Genomic DNA, 17,155 nt, shown 5'->3' with positions numbered 1-17,155 from the left:
TGCCGACTTCCTGCAGATCAAAGCGGGTGCGCACCTGAGCTACTCGGAGACGGAGCAGTCACCAAAGGGAGTCTTTTTGGGGCTACACAAGGGCTATGCAACCCTGGGAAAGCTCAAGAGGAGATCTTGAGCCTCGAGAAACAGCGGTGGCATCAGAAAAAGAAATCTCTACCCTCTTTCGTATTTTACTATGGAAGGGTGGGAGTTCCTTAGACGCAAAAGAACTACCACTTCCCCCCAGTGAAAAGGCTCAGACCCGGAGTAATCTCAACAGCAGTAAAATTTCCTCAGGGAGGCTTGCCTTCACTACATATCTTTAGGTGCTGGGCTAAAACTTTAACTATATGTGGCCTTTTGAAAGGGGGCAGAATGTTTTTAATGTATCCCCCCCCCCCTTGTTTTAATGTGTCTATGTGGAGGAATCCGTCTGTCTGGTTGGTTGTAAGTCACTCTAGGTTACCCTTGGCAAAATAAAATGACTAACAAATTTAAATAATAATAATAATCTGGCCAATGGATGATATCGAAACTAGAAACGACATCTGAAGGCAGCCCTGTTTAGGGAAGCTTTTAATGTTTGATGCATTACTGTATTTTAATATTGTGTTGGAAGCCGCCCAGAGTGGCTGGGGAAACCCAGCCAGATGGGCGGGGTATAAATAATAAATTATTATTATTATTATTATTATTATTATTATTATTATTATTATTGAAAAATACTCACCATAAATGTCAATGGTCTCAACTCACCAGTGAAACAACAAAGAGTCAAGCTACTGCTCAAATGGGAAAACCTAAAATAATATGCCTACAGGAAACACACTGTAAGAAGCAAATGGATAGAATTCATTGTCTCAAAGGCTTTGATGTCCAAATCTCATCTCCTGGCACATCAAAAGCAAGAGGGGTAGCGGTGCTGATTTCCAACAGTCTGATTTTTACCCTCAAGGGAACTTTGACAGACAAGAGAGGCCACTCTGTCAAAGGCCCAAGGAAAGGCATCACACCAACTGTAGCCTCACTTTGCTCTCTGAAGAAAGGACAGTTACAATTTCTCCGACTCACTCTGCAAGAACTATCTGGATTCCAGGAAGGCATGGTGCTATTGGGAGGGGAATTAAATCTTGTATGAGATCCCCACCGGGACAGAACCGGTCCCACTGTAACCAAGTCATGTAAAACACCCTCAGCATTGGAAGCCATACTTCGCGAACACAACCTGGCAGACATATGGAGAGAGCTCCACCCAACTACTAAAGACTTTTCATTTTTTCAAGTTGTTACTCATCATACTCCTGTCTCAATTTTGTCATGATTTCAACATCAGACTTTCAAAGAATTGTTGAATCAAAGATTGGTTGTCGCACTGTTTCCGACCACGCTCCAGTGGGGGCCACCTTACGTCTCCAAGAAAAACCCAAGTCATCATCTTGCTGGAGATTTCCTGCAATTTTCCTACCGAATAAGCTGGCAACAGACCACCTCTTTTCAGAAATAAATAACTACTTGGATATTAACACCACAGAGAGAATGCCTCTTGCAACAGTCTGGGAAGCTATGAAGGCATCATCAGAGGACCTGCATTAGTGAAGTGAAAGCAATCAAAAGAAAGACTGCCAAAGAATCAGATCACCTCCTACTGGAAATAAGGCAGCTTGAACTAAAGCACATAAGAGGTGGCAGGAAGAAGACTTTAAGGACCTTGAATGCTAGGAGAGCAGAAGTCACAGCCTTGGAAACATAAAAAATCTCTACAAATTTGCTTTTCCGCAAACAAAAATATGATGAACATGGTGATAAGAAGTCTAAGATGCTTGTTAACCGTATTCAGAAAAGAATGAACATTAAGAACAGCTAAGGGATAAGGCAGGTACCCTTAAATATGATGATAACAGTAAGTATATTATGTTTAGAGATTTTTATGCCTCCCTTTATGCTGATCCTATCACCTCCTTCCCAACAGTTACAGAATACAGTGGTACGTTGGTTCTCAAACTTAATCCGTTCCAGAAGTCCATTCCAAAACCATAGCATGCTTTCCCATAGAAAGTAATGCAAAATGGATTAATCCGTTCCAGACTTTTAAAAACAACCCCAAAACAGCAATTTAACATGAATTTTACTATCTAACGAGACCATTGATCCATAAAATGAAAGCAATAAACAATGTACTGCAGTCAAACAATCAATCAATAACTGAACTGGGTTCCACATAGTTACAAAAACAAAACAAAAAAGTCACAAAAAGGAAAACGCAAAATAAATAGCAAAAACAGATGGACCTCAGCATAACACTCAAAACAGAAGTGTGGCACTCAAATCGGAAGCGTGGAACTCAAAACAGATCACTCAAATTCAGCATCTAAAAAAAGGTTCTCAAACTGGAACACTTCCGGGTTTGCAGTGTTTGGGTTCCAAGTTGTTTGAGTACAAAGCCGTTTGAGAACCAAGGTACCACTGTATTTGGAAAGAATTGCATTACCTAAACTAAATGACACCCACGGGGACTATTTAAACCAAGCCTATAGATGAGGTAGCCGCAGTAATCAAAAAACTGAAGGGGTATAAAGTTAAGACAGTTACACTGCAAACTTCTATAAGTGATTCAGTGAGATTCTGATCCCAAGATTAACCTCTCTGTTTAATGATATTCTTTCAGGTGGTCAAGTACCAACCTCCTGGTAACACTCTAAAATAATAGTTATATAGGGTTGCCATATTTTGTATTTTTGGCAAAGTTTTGGGGCTTTTATTTATTTATTTTGCCAAAGTTGCTGAACTTTTTCTTCCCTGGACATTTCAGCGTTTTCCACCCGGATGCTGCTTCAAGGTCCAAATCCTGGCTATGTCCAGGAAATTCAGGACCTATGCCAGCCCTAAATTATACCTAAGCCAGGGAAAAATCAAGATGCTAAAATCTTTACTGCAAGCCTCAACACGTTTATTTCTTCATAGATCAAGCTGGGTCCATACCCCCGAGACAGATCTGTGACCCAATTTTCCGTCTACAAAATGTTATCCATCCAAGCAAAAGCAAAAATTTACCACTAGCAGTCATATCAATAGATGCATATAAATCCTTTGATTGAGTCAACTGGCAGTTCCTAGAAGGGTTGTTGCCAAAAATGAATATGGGGCTATATTTTATGAATTCTATCATGAGACTATACAAAAACTCATACGCTCGGTTTAGGGTAACTGGTATAGACTCTGAAGCCTTCTCCACTGCAAGAGGGGTGCGGCAGGGATGCCCTATGTCACCCCTCTTGTTTGCCCTCTCAATTGAACCACTGGACCTCTCCATTAGAAGCAATTTGGAGATAAAAGGAGTAGAAATTAAAAAATAAGTGCATAAAATAAGCCTTTTTGCAGATGATATAGCAAAATTAATGTTTTCTAACCCAAAAGATGCAGTGCCTATATTAATGCAAGAACTAGGCAATTATGGTGAAGTGGCTGGATTAAAAATCAACAAATCCAAATCAGAACTAATGTATACAGTGGTACCTCAGGTTACATACACTTCAGGTTACATACGCTTCAGGTTACACACTCCGCTAACCCAGAAATAGTGCTTCAGGTTAAGAACTTTGCTTCAGGATGAGAACAGAAATCGTGCTCCAGCAGCGCGGCAGCAACAGGAGGCCCCATTAGCTAAAGTGGTGCTTCAGGTTAAGCACAGTTTCAGGTTAAGAACAGACCTCCGGAACGAATTAAATACTTAATCTGAGGTACCACTGTATAGGCATTCCTTCACCATTCAAAATCAGACAGGTTTTAAAACCTGCCACAAGGTAATAAAATATTTGGGAGTGCAGATAACTAAAAATCAGCTTTAAGGAAAGCAAACTTCACACCAGTATTCCTACAGGTGCGAGAAAGTCTTGAATATTGGAAAGACCTACGTCTATCATGGTCAGGAAGCACAGCTGCAGTAAAGATGGCTATCCTGCTGAAAAATTCATTTTTCTTTCAAGTGCTGCCGATTATGATTACACCCAAACAATTTAAAATAAGTTTATTAAATAAGTTTATTCAAGACGGAGGGAAAGCATGACTAGGCTCCAGAATTATATAGTACATAGAGCCCATCCCTTTCTACCCTCCTCACTCACTAAAACCCATACGATTGCGTACCCTGTCCTCTGCACCACATGTGTGGAAAGCAACATTTAAAAAACTGGCTCCCCCACTATCTCCCCTTATCCCTCTTTGCTTTCACCCATCTTTTAAAGAAACAGGACAGTACTTAGATTGGAATGGTTGGGAACAGGTGGGCCTTTACAGATTAAAAGATTTTTATGCAAACAGTATCCCACTATGAAAGGAACAATTCATAGCTGCCATACCAAACCTTAAATGGCCATGGTAGCATTTCAACCGGCTGTGAAGATTCCTGTTAAACCCAGACATTTCCACTCAAGCAAACAGGAAACTAACAGCAATGGAGCACATCTTTGTTAACTTCTCTCCACTCATAGCTTCCTCAATTTACAAAGCTCTAATAACACTGGAATATGGCAATATTGTTCACAAAAATGCCATGGGAAATGGACCTAGATGTGCAAATAGTTTCTGCAAAAATAAGGGAAGCCTCATTAAAAAATTCTGCATAGTGGCATTATACACTGGTGAGGCTGTCCCGAATATGTAAGGAAGTCAATCCCAATTGTTGGACGGGATGTGCAGTCAAAGGTACATATTTCCATATGTGGTGGTGTTGAGACATCATCAAACCCTTCAAAGAAATAAGCTGAATATACAAGAAAACCATGGAAATGTCCCCTGCACTAGCACTACCTGGGCTTAGGATCCTGCCTGCTCCTGATTATTCCAAAGATGACCTCTTAGCCTTTCTAATGACTGCTGCTCATACGGAGACAGCCAGATGTTGGAAAACAGGTGTTAGTATAACAAGAGTACAGTCAATAGCACTGGCTGAGAAACTAACATGCCAGGTGAGAGCAGCAAAGGGCAAACACAATCCATATTCCTCTTATATGGCAAGTGTTTATTGAATACATAAATTCTTCAGGCCGTAGCAGAAATCCACCCAGCACTCATGGGAAAATGTGGCATGATCTCTTAGAGTAATCAAATGAAACTTTAACACATGGCCTGATAAAAGTCTGTAATTTCATCAGGACAAGTTATTTGTTGTTTACTGTTGTAACAAGTGTAAGCTCGAAATTTATCTTCTGTACCATGAAAATAAATAAAAACTGTATTTTTAGCAGTAGCAGCAGCAGCAGCAATAGTCTCCCACTGAGGAGAGCAGGGATCCGCACATGCAGTCCTCTCCATCACCTGGAGTTTTCCCACTTCAGAGTTTCGCTCTACTTACTTGTCTCAAAGTTTTGCTAGTTTATAATACAGAAAGGCTACAAGAGTTCAGGTAATTAGAACAGGCCCATGCACTGGGGTGGGGGCTATAACCTGCCATTTATGCCGGATTGACTCTCTTTTACAAAAATAGGCACAGCAGTACAAAGAATTTAGTGAATTGCCTCTTTTGTACACAACTGTCATCAGCTGCATTTCCAACATCAACGTAATCCTTTCATGTGTTAATGCTTAACATTCCATCTGGTTAAAACCAAATATCACTAAGGTAATATCAGTTTAGCCGAGTCTTTGACTACTGTTTTTGTGCCAAGATTACATGGTTTAACCTCTCAGCCAGCAGGCCCCAAATTGAACACTTTGTTCACATGGTTATAAAGGAGCCCTGGGTATTATTATGCAATTTCTTAACACTTGTTAAACCTTTTTCTTGTAGCAGCAATGAAAAGCAAATATTGTGTGTGACAACGAAGTAGGTTTTGAAGGAAATGAGCTTATTAAAAATACACCTTGCCTTAAATTCATGTAGTCATTCTGACATGGAGAAATGCTGATATGAACAGCCTTTAGTACTGTAAATAAATACAGAGGTTGTGCAATTGCTAATCTAGCTTGCAACAGCCCAAACATGCTAAAATGCAGCCGGCTGGGCCACAAGCTGGATGCATAACTAAGCAACCATGTCATCTATTCACCACACGCCAAACTGCACTGTGGGGGCTCACCAAACAGCTTGGAACCCGAGAACAAATCACAAGCAAGGCAATTTTGGGAGACAGGCTCTGCATCCAACTGGGCGGCTGTGTGCTGCTTCTGGCATCCATGAGCCGGACTCAGGTCAAGAACTGAATCGGATCTAAGGGCCAGCTAGGAATGCAGCAGAAATATTCTGATGCAGATCACCTCTGGCTTCTTTGGGGAGATGATCCGTGTCTTCTGAAGCCAAACTGTCAGCCCACAGAGGCAGGTTGCTGAAGCCAAAACAAGAGTTTGCCTCTTCCTAAAATAAGTTTTGATGTGTTTGTTACATGGATTTCTGGGAATGATGTTGCTCATGCAGGGAGTAAATTATTTGCGCTGCAAGCAGCAACCCAAAGCAAGGAGTCTCCAGCACTGACAGTAGAAGCTTGGAAGCGACATCATTCATCTTCAAGAGCCATCCTGCCAGGTGTGGACAGGGCCCCTTCTGTCACAACTGCCTTATCAAAGAAGTCAGGAAGTTGAACTAATTACATTAAGAGATATAAAAATGATGAACGGCAGAGTTTTATCTATCTTCAAAATAGGAGCTTATGAAAGGCTCTTTTTTTGCAAGTGCTGTGTGGAAGTATCAGAATTTACTTCTTGAGCTAAATGCTTTCACAAAAACATTTACAGCTTTCATATCACTGCATGTTAGCCTGGAAGCAGGAGAACAAATCCCACATATAAATCTGCCACCTGAAGTGATCTCCATAACACTTTCCCAACTGTCAAGCTGTTATTAGCCAACGGCATATATCCTGTTCTTCCAATTCCCGAACCTGTTTCTCTTAGCCATCCTTGCATGGGAACATTTTGTTCCTCCACTGAAACTAGCTTATACATCAATGCAAACAAAGATGTGATAAATTCATCAGAATCCACAAACCAACTGTGTGAGCTCCCAAAAATGCAAAATGGCAGATTTCACAGCAAGCAAGCAGGTATCTTACACTGCTTTCAGTCAAATCACTGAATTGTCTTGTCCCAGCTTGGAAAACTCACATTGGACTGATCTGGAATAACTTCGATTACATGTGTGAAGAAGATTGCAAAGAAGTAGAAAAGAAAAGAAAGAAAAAGAAAAGAAAAGAAAAGAATAAGACGATTATAATTCCAAATAAACTTTTGGTTGGTTTTGTTCTCAACCAAAGGGTGTATATATCCTTACAACATACCAACATGCCCCCCCACAACCCCATATAATGCAGACTCTGGTTCCACTTGCTTCCAGTCCGGATAATGGTTTTTATACCCCCTATATATGAGTCAACGGCCCTGACAAGAGTTAAAACACCTCAATCCTGTTGTACTCCTATTTTTTGTTGAAATGCCTGAACTCTCTGATCAGTTCTGAGTATTTTCCCCAGTAACTCCCTTTATTTGCCTCTGGGAAGTACTGGACACTTGTTACGACCCAAACTTGTGCATTTTTACTCAGCAGTTCCACTCTGTCCAGTGGACTTGTTTTCAAATCAGGCTGCGATCCTACACCTCATGGCTGGCTAACGTTTTATGGTCCTCCGAGGGCTGCAGTCACCCTTATTAGGTGCTGCATGCCAGTAGTGGCTGTGGGCGAAAGTGGCTGTGACCACCTCACACTCTCTCATGCACTCTCATGCACACACACACAGTCCCCTCTCCTCAGCCAAACTCTGCAGATCAGAGCAGGGGCGCATTGCCCCATCTCCACTCTTCAAATGATCCAAGTGAGGGGTGAGGAAGGGGTGATTGGCATCCCAATCAGGGCACTGAGCTTTATCGCCCCAGGGCTGCGGTGTGTGAACTTTATTTTTGTTTCTGCCACTGCCACCAAAATTGGGGTGGGAGTGTCTTGGAAGGCCAGAAAAAAATGCCGGTGTGTGTGGATCAGGACCCCAAACTGGAGGCTCGCCACTCCTGCTATACCTACCTTGAAATCTTAGTATAACTGCAGGTATAGATGCCTTGTTGCTAAACAGACTTACATAATTCTACTGTATAAATAGGAATGTGGACAAGGTTTAGAATCATAAGAAAAGGAACACTTAAAAAAAGGATAGGTGACATGTCCCTCACAAACAAATGCAGCATTTTTAAACGATGCCAAAATCAAAATGAGGAATTTGGAAGGTATGTGGTAATCTTCAGGCAGTTGTTCTAGTTATTTTTTTAAGAGAAACCCTTTTAATATTTGCTTCAAGGCAGATGTATCTTGTTACAACAACTTAAAGGTCTTGGATCCAGGGTCTCATCTCTCAACCAGATGGTCCTCCTCTGATCACTGAAGATTAGAAGATTTAGGAGAGAAGTATGTATGTCACCCTTTATACAACTAATTCAGAAAAAGAATTTGTCTGAAAATAACTTCTGAAAGCATTTTTAAGTCAAAATAAATCTTCCTAATCTTTATGAGAGAAATCAAGACAGCCTGTACAGACTCAGACATAGGAGATAAGGATTCAAATTAAGTTCAGGCATCAACTCTAGCAAATCATTGTATTACAGCCGCCGTTTCTTATCATTAAAACTATGCTGCCATTTATAAAGTTTGCAAGGACGAGTAAGGAAAAGCCACTGTACAGTCTGGACAGCAACTTCTGGACAGGGTGAACTATAAATTGAAACGTATTCCAAAAATTATATTTACAAATTCACATATTCAGAAGGAATGACATTGGTGCAACAACAACCACCTAATGACCGCTCCCCGCTTAAAACGGGGGGCGCCCTTTGCGTGGACGCGCGCAGCCCCTAGATCTGGAGCGGCTCCAACAGCATAGGCTTGGTTTGCCTTCCCTCAGGTGGGATACCTGGAGGTCTCCGCCTACCTCAGTCAGTTGTCCAATCCCACCTGGGGGAAGCGTTGCCAAGGAGACCAGGCCAGGTAGGGGAGGGATTACCTGCCCACACAATAGAGGGAGGATCTTACCTGGGAATCCTCACTTGGCTCCAGAGCTTCTCCCACCCTACCCACCCTCAGTTAATGTCTTATTTGCAGGTTAACTTTTCTTCACAGGCTTTGCAGGTTAACTTTTCTTCACAGGTATGCGGGCGCTGCTACGTTAAGGTCGCTGTTAAAGAGCCGGAAAGGAATTTCCCTGCATTGGCAGGTTTCGCCTTTCCCGTAGCAAAACTTCACAACTTTGGCGGTATCAGGCCTTGGGAGGAATCCTTTAGTCCATCTTCCTCTTTGCGGCGGCGATACCAGCGTTCCCCGTTAAAGGGGTTTCTGAAGGGAGGCTTTGACCGTACGCCGAAAGGTCGTCATTGCTCTCCCCTGCGGCGGCGGCGTAACGGGGGCGCCTATCTCTGCTTGAACATATGTTCTCCAGAGCAGGCCCATCCCCCCCACACACACTGGATAACCCTGATGCTCCCTAGGTCCCCGGCTGGGGACTGGGGAGGGAGAACGCCCAATGCCTGAGCCAAGGTCTACCCACATTTGAAATTTAATAAAGTTGTGGCCAATTTAATCCCACAGCACGTTGTCATGAGTCGTTATTCCACATGACGGGGGGGGGCGCGCGATCTGGGGACTCCGCCTGTCCACGCAAAGCAAGTTCTTTGGCCCTCAAGCAGAATGCAGAGTTGAAAGTCTAGATTCCAGTTCTAAGAGTGCCCAAAAAACATGCAGCTAAATGCGCCAGAAAGAAAAAGTCAGTCCTGACATATATATATTGGCTTCCTTATTTTCTCCCCTGAAGATCTCTGAATGCCTAAACAATGGTCAAGAATTGGCCACAAACCATGTTTTGACCTTCCTAGTCATGACTTGTAGTGTTATGTTGTGACCTTAGAAACCATGATTGAACCAGGGTGGATAAAAAGCAATGATGATATATATATATATATAGATATATAGATATAGATATATATATATATATATATATATATATATATATATATATATATATAATCTTTTTTTTATTTAAATCAGATTTTTAAAAAAATAAAATGCTTTTGGAGGAAAAATCTTTCTAAAGATAGTTTTCCATTTCAGTTACATTATAGTCCAAAGGCTATTCATCAGGAAATAAGGTTTTGTTTTTAATTATGTAGCATGAGGCTTTATATGCAATGTTTAGATTTTTTGGTAAACAAATTCCATTAATCCATTCACAATGTCATGCTCTTCCAGAGGTTTCTGTAAGATTATTTGGGGCAGTTTTTTCTAATGAGAAGATATTATCACAGATGCTTGTTTTTACAGTTCTCAAAAGTGTGAATTTGTGTCTGCAGAGATAACATGCCTTTTCTTCACAGGAAAAATATTATAAAACATACAGTGGTTTTTTTGTGGGGGGGTTGGTAGGGAAAATACTCATGTACTTTAAAAACCCCACAAAATTCATTGCTGTTAAATATTTTGGTTACATTCAAAGCTACTATCTCCACTTCACTGCTCTACAAATCAGTGTTATATCATACTAACTTCTGACAGCAAAATGCAGAGTATAGAATGAAAGAATCTTTATTTATCTTGGCACAAACACAGAACATAAGCGCAAGGACTGGATAAATAGATAGCCAAGGTTATGTATATGCCACAAGTCATTTTTCAAGTGACATAATGGTGAAGAACCCCAATTTATTATTTGGGGGGGCAGTGTATTTCATTATTTTAATTTTAATTATTTCTATGTGAATTTATATCTATGGCTCGAGGCAGAAATACTTCTCAATCCCAGTTGCTGAAAAGTGGAGGAGAACAGAGCATTCTTGCACTTGGGTTTTGCGCACTGGCTTCCAACAGGCACCCAGCTGCCGAGTGTCATGGCAGATGCTCGACTAGATGGGCTACCGGCCTGATCCTTATGCTCTTATGTGATTTTAAGTTGTCATAAGCTGCCTTGAGTGATGCACAGCCACTAAAAGGGTATGACAGAAATGTATATATAAATAAGTAAAAAACAAACAAACACTGCAAATAACTGGAGGAGTTGGAGAAAGCTGTTAACAGTATGTGTAATCTGCAGCTCAGAGCCCAGTGGCCACACACCCTTTCTTGCTGCAATGCCTCAAAATTAGGCAAAAAACATATCACAGGTACCGCCAGCAGCATCACCTATGTGGTAACTGCTTGCCTCCCAAACACCAGCAATTGTGCCAGCCAGGGGTAACTTTTCACTCATGGCAAACTCAGGGATCAAAAACATCGCAATAAGCAGAGTGGGCCACAAATAATTTGCTCAAGTTCACAGGACTAAAAAGTAGAAACTTTATACAGTGGTACCTCGGGTTAACAACTTAATTCGTTCCAGAGGTCCATTCTTAACCTGAAACTGTTCTTAACCTGAAGCACCACTTTAGCTAATGGGGCCTCCTGCTGCCGCCGCACCACCAGAGTACGATTTCTGTTCTCATCCTGAAGCAAAGTTCTTAACCCAAGGTACTATTTCTGGGTTAGTGGAGTCTGTAACCTGAAGCCTCTGTTAGCCTGAAGCCTCTGTAACCTGAGGTACCACTGAATAGCCTGCCACAAAAATACAAAGATGTGGAATGATGCTACAACTGGGCCAGGGCAATATATTTCACAGAACCAGTATGGGGGGAGACTGCGATGGCAGCTTCACTCAGCGGTATATCTCTGGTGAAACCATCCCTGCTTGAGTCCCTCTGTCTCCAGCGCCTAGTGCACCGAAGGACAAACAAACTAGCCAGGAGCTGGAGGCACAAGGACTCAAGCAGGGACGGTTTCACCAGCGGTATATCACACTCTGCCCTGGCTGTGTCAGGATGCTGCTAGCGGCTCCCGGCTAGTTGCCCAGGAAAGTAGAAAGACAAGGCAAAGTTTCTTACAGTCCTTTTTTATTTCAATCTTTACAGAGAGAGGCTATAGAACCCAACCTCTTGGATAATGGCGTTGTCCCAAGTGAATCTCCACCCCCTTCTCTCCCACTTCCTCATTCGTCACCATCCTCTCCTCTACGGGTGCTGCTAAGTGCCCTCTGTCCTCAAGCTCTTTGCTCTCCTACTTTCAAGGCTCGCCGGGTTCTGGGAGATGGAGGGTCTGGAATGCTTTCTAGTGACAACATGTCAGCCAGTTGCTGCTCTGGCTCTGCCTGCTCCTCCTCTCCCATTACAGTGGCACCTTGGTTCTCAAACAGCTTAGTCGTCAAACAACTTGGAACCCAAACGCCACAAACCCGGAGGTAAGTGTTCCAGTTTGCAAACTTTTTTTGGAAGCCGAACGTGCTCCAATTTTGAGCGCCACTTGCAGGCGGTTGTAACTGTCAGGGCAAGGGTAAAACAGCTCCACTCACCCACCCTGCTCACGCCGCCTGAGAAGTCAAAGCTTCCCCTCATCTCCCTTTCGGGTGCCTCTGCCCTGCTTGCCGCATCCTGTCCGGGCAAGGGAAGGATGCCCAGCGGTGGCTTGTCCCAGGCCAGCACCAGTGCTGAGTGCAATCTAAACTGTCTTCCTCTTCCTCCTCCTGGGGAGGCAGTCTCCAACATTCCTCCTCTGCCCAGTTCCTGACAGGCAGAGGGAGAAACAAGCAGTTTTTCAGAGCCCCCGACCCTCTACCGGCTCACACAAGCCAGCGGCTTCATTAAACTGGTCCCCCTTCCCAGCTGAGAGAGCCCCAAACCCGCTCCTGCTTGCACATGAGTAGGAGTGGGATTGGGGTTGCAGCCTTGCTTGGAGTCCACCCTCTCGGTGGAAGGCAGCCAGGTGGTGTAGGGGCTCTTGGATGCTGCTGGGGGGTCTAGTGCTCATAGCAGCCTCCAGCAGCCCCTCTCCACAAGGCGCCTTCGCCCAGGAGGGTGGGCTGCGTCTTTCCTCCTGGGGTGAATGAACCCCCCTCCCCAGGAAAGAGGCAGCACACCCACACAGGCAAAGGCTAAGGCAGTCAAATGCACAGAGCCTGTGTGCTTGGCTCTTGCCGCCTGGTCCGTCATCAGGGAGTGGGAGGCGAGTGGACAAGGTGGCTCGCCCACCCCCCACATCAGCGAACGCGGAGGGAGTCTGGCCAAGGAGCCCCAAGGTCCTTGCTGCTCAAGTGCAAGCAGCAGGGAAATCTGGGCTGGCTCCGTTGGGGACAGGAGCTCTCCCGCCCCTAGTGGAGCCTGGCCAAAGAGCCCTGAGTCTCCTTCTGGTAATGCACAAGCCCTAAGGCTGACTGAGGCACCTGCCTTGGGCAGTGGAATCCAAGGGGCACCTCTGAGGGCATGCACCCATCTCACTAGATCCTGCCGGAACCCAGAAGGGATGTCTGGTTCCCCCTAGAAAGCCTTCTCCAACCCCCGATTGTTCCTATTGTTGGACAACAGAAGCCCTTCAAGAGTCTTGGCAGCACTGACAGAGAGAACATTAATTTGGCAGAAGCTGGAGGTCCCTCGAAAGGATGGACAAGAAGAATAACAATGACCTGCGTCTTAAGTGGTAGAGTGACTGTTCTGTTCTTTCTAAGAAAACAATGATATGCCATGGGTTAGTAACTACATCGTCTGCAAGGGATTACTAGTCTATTGATTCAAAATATTATTTCATCCGTGCACAGGGCTGGAGAATGTCATCCTCTAACCTTGGGCAAGGTTCCATACAGAAAGGAGTTGAAGTCAAAGTATAGTTTCCGTATTACATTCCAAAACATACACAGTAAAAGCCTTCAGTGTGAATATACAATTATTTAGATCACCTTGTTGCATGAGTCATGTACAGCAAAGCCATTAAAAATAAGATATACACTGTCAAAATCTTGCCAAAAAAATAGTAAACTGAGTCCGTATGCTACATGAAAATACACCATCAAAATATTAATAAAACTGATACAGGAATGCTGTCACGTGCTTGTATGAATTAGATAACAATTAAAGCTAAGCCAAATGATGGCTTAGTCAATGCAAATGAATGGGTTTCCAGAGAGGAAATTTCCTCCTCGCTGGCTCTCTTGCTGCAGCACTGCACTGAACTCAGCTGCTGTTTAGCTTAATGTGTCATCTGAACCCAGCCTTGTGGTGTGCTGTCCCCCAAACAAACCACAGGACAAACCTTGGTGACACCTTGTGGTTTGTCTGGAAGAAAGCTAAACCATGAGCCTGAGCTTAGACAATATGCTAAGCCAAACTGTGGCCCCGCACAGCAGCAGCAGGACCAGGAAGGAGCAAAGAGCCCACAGCCTTCCTTCTGGTAGCCTACAGCACATGTGCTCACTGTGGACTGACTTAACATTACATGAATTCCAGTAAGAAACAGAAAAAGGGGGGAAATGTTAACTTTCCCCTTGGAAGTTGTTCATTTATATGTTGCTTTCTTACCTGCCTGGATCTGATAGCATTAAAACTGACCAGTTAAAAAAACAAACAAACATATGGCTCAAATGCCAACCCCATTATAACAAGCATTATCCCTTAAGAATATTGATCAGAGAATGAGATACCTTTTTTTTTACTTAATTTTATACCAAGTGGCTTTGTTACAAATAACAAAACTTTGTGTGATTCTCCCCCAAGGATTTGAGAACTACAGATATTGTACAGATATTAATAATTATATGAAAGCAAAATAGTTAACAGCGGTCATTGGTAACAAGGCAACACTGCGAATTAACCCAAAACATCCTGGCACTGGTTGGCTAATCAACGCAAGCAAAAAAAATCTGTAATCTCATTTCAAACCAGAAGAGGCAACACTGAATTTCACCCTGGACTCTCTCTAGGCAGCTCCTGTTGCGCTGCCTTCTTGTTAAGGGTTCCACAGAGAAGTATCCTTATAAGGCCGCCATACACCCCCTCTAAAAAGGGAAGGGAGCCCAGCGTCAGAATTTTGTTTCTTGCCACAACTATAAGCTTAAGATACAAGGTTAGTAAGGGAGAGACATTTTGGCACCTGAGGCAAGCCACAAAATGACACCAACACCCATCAGGGAAGAAGCAGGAAATGGAGATCTACATCGGGAACAAGGCAGGAATGAAACCAACCTAACCTGATGCTTGAAATGGGGATCAAAGGCCGTCGGGTGGGAGGAAGGAGCCCAGCAGACCCCAGAGAGCAGCCCGGCCCGCCACTTGCTTCCTGGGGGTGGGAGGAGACCAGCAGCACCTCCTATTCACCCAGAACAGAAGCAGCATTGGCAGGTCTACAGAGGCCCCGTCCTCCAAGGTGTGTGGCCCAGGCCCCTGCTTTTATCATGGCAGTGGCGGCATCAACAGCCAATGCATTCCTTGGAAGCTGGATCTGCTGCTCCTGTGGATCCTGCCACGCGAGGCAGTTTCTTCACCTTGCAGGCCCTGAGGTTAGTCAGCCAATAATGTTCCTGCAAGTAACAGCACACTTTTGGGGGAGAAACACCCCTTTTTCTTCACTCTGACTGCCAAAGCAAGCAACCATCCCAATGCAGTTGGCGCCTCAGTGAAAACACTCAGCCCAAGTCAGCTAATTATGAGATATTAAATGAAAACAGGTACTGACCAAATATATAAAAACTAAGAAAGTTGTCCATAGGAAAAGACCATGATCCATAGTTGGACAAACTATGTATTAGAATCAACCAAAGTAATTGCAAAATAGTTAGCAAGCTTTCAGGTCCCAAACTGTGTTTCCGTGGCAGGGCACTTACATCCCATGCTTGTATTCAGTAAACTGCATTATGTATTTAGCAAATTCTAAAGGACTCACTTCACACATAAAAAATTAGGGCAGCAAAAAACTAGGAAACACCTGTCACCATATTTAAAAGGGACAAAATAAGATCCTGCTTACAAAGCACCTCCTAAGGATTTTAACATACTCAGCAGAAGCCTTTTAGGATGAAAACAGAGGAAGGAACAAGTATGGCAAAAATAAGGATAAAGGTTTGTTGACAAGATCCTGAAAATTCAGCCAAATTTGCCAACTTTCACACACCTCAAATAGCCCTCTTACAAAGGCCACCGGCAACACCCTGAGGGAGAGAAAATGAAAGTAACTTGCTTTCTATTTGCACACCTAAGTCCTGGATGCTGAAGGGCAACTTCCTGAATCATGCAAACATTCCACACACTGCAAATAGCAACAAAAACCATGACAGATGAGCAAGTTTCTGCAGCCTGCCAAGGCCTCTTGAGTTTCGCTGACTCCCGGAAAGCTGTCTTGCCTCGTTTTAGCATATCTTTTTTTAATTTTAAGAGGAAGCAATTGCAACGTTTATTCATATCTGAAATGCAAAAGGTTCACTGAACTCTGAGGGCAAAGTTCATGGTTTGTAAACATGTTACAGAAAATACTTCCAACACGTTGAACGCACTTATACATATGTAGCACTGGAAATTGTAATGAATGGATTTTTAAAGAACTAAAGCTGCAAAATAACGAATTTGGTTGGGAGGCAAAATTTTAATTAGTAGGGCTGCAGTAAAATGCATTTTTTTATTTTTGAAGCTACTTTGGTGCTGATGCTACTGTAATAGGGAATTAAAAAAGAAAGCATTCTACATCATTTATTGCAAATGGTGAGATTTAACATTACTGTTAGCTTCGCACTTCCTCCAAAATCTAAGAAGCAGGTCTATACGGTAGTGGGGTATGAATATGCATATGTAAATTTAAACGAACTAATTGATTAAATGGTAAAATTACCAACCTAAATGTCTTTAAGTGATGGTACAGCCTTGATTTTAACTCATTGAAAATGTTGATTCAAGGTTCCCACATGAACAATGTTTCATTATGATGTCATCTTCCCATTACAACATAAAACTATCCAGAGTCTAGTGAAATGCCATTATGATTTTAAAAAGCAGTCATTCTCTGAAATGCACTTTGCTGTTGTGAGACGAGAGAAGCATTATCATGAAATCTGAACCATAAAAGGGTCCTTTACTTATTTAAACCTGACAGTGCGCTCTAGAAGGTCCATGAAGCTAGTCTAATGCTAACGTAATGTTGCAATTTCCAGGCTATTGGTATGCTTTATAAGCAAGCAGGCAGTGTCAGGACTGCAGCCAAAGAGCAACAGAATTTAAATTAAATTCTCTGGTGCTATAAGGAGTAGCCAAGATCCAAGCAGGGCAAATGAGTGTAAAATAAACTACTACCCTGGACTGAAAAGTTCAGTATCTACATGAAACAGTGGTTCCACTCCTTCCTCCTGGGCCATGTCCAGAAAGT

The 17,155-nt window shown here is 43.0% G+C and overlaps 2 protein-coding genes and 1 long non-coding RNA gene across 5 annotated transcripts in view; 1 reads left to right on the top strand and 2 right to left on the bottom strand.

Moving 5' to 3' along the window:
* The window catches only part of LOC310748311, a 29,080-nt gene extending 15,235 nt beyond the window's left edge, over positions 1–13,845 (top strand). The window contains exons 3-5 of the long non-coding RNA XR_014541276.1: positions 8,268–8,378; positions 12,009–12,218; positions 13,255–13,845. This is a non-coding gene — a long non-coding RNA (uncharacterized lncRNA). The remainder of the gene's footprint in view (positions 1–8,267; positions 8,379–12,008; positions 12,219–13,254) is intronic.
* Positions 1–17,155, bottom strand: part of MOCOS (molybdenum cofactor sulfurase) — a 563,966-nt gene that overhangs the window by 280,212 nt on the left and 266,599 nt on the right. The window lies entirely within an intron of this gene.
* EPB41L4B (erythrocyte membrane protein band 4.1 like 4B) overlaps positions 1–17,155 on the bottom strand; it is a 68,164-nt gene that overhangs the window by 42,762 nt on the left and 8,247 nt on the right. The window lies entirely within an intron of this gene.

Source organism: Podarcis filfolensis, assembly GCF_964270895.1.
Source record: "Podarcis filfolensis genome assembly, chromosome: 13".
In the NCBI taxonomy this organism is placed as follows: Eukaryota; Metazoa; Chordata; class Lepidosauria; order Squamata; family Lacertidae; genus Podarcis; species Podarcis filfolensis.
The sequence above is the reverse complement of the archived record's forward strand: the minus strand, read 5'-3'. Positions and strand labels throughout refer to the sequence as shown.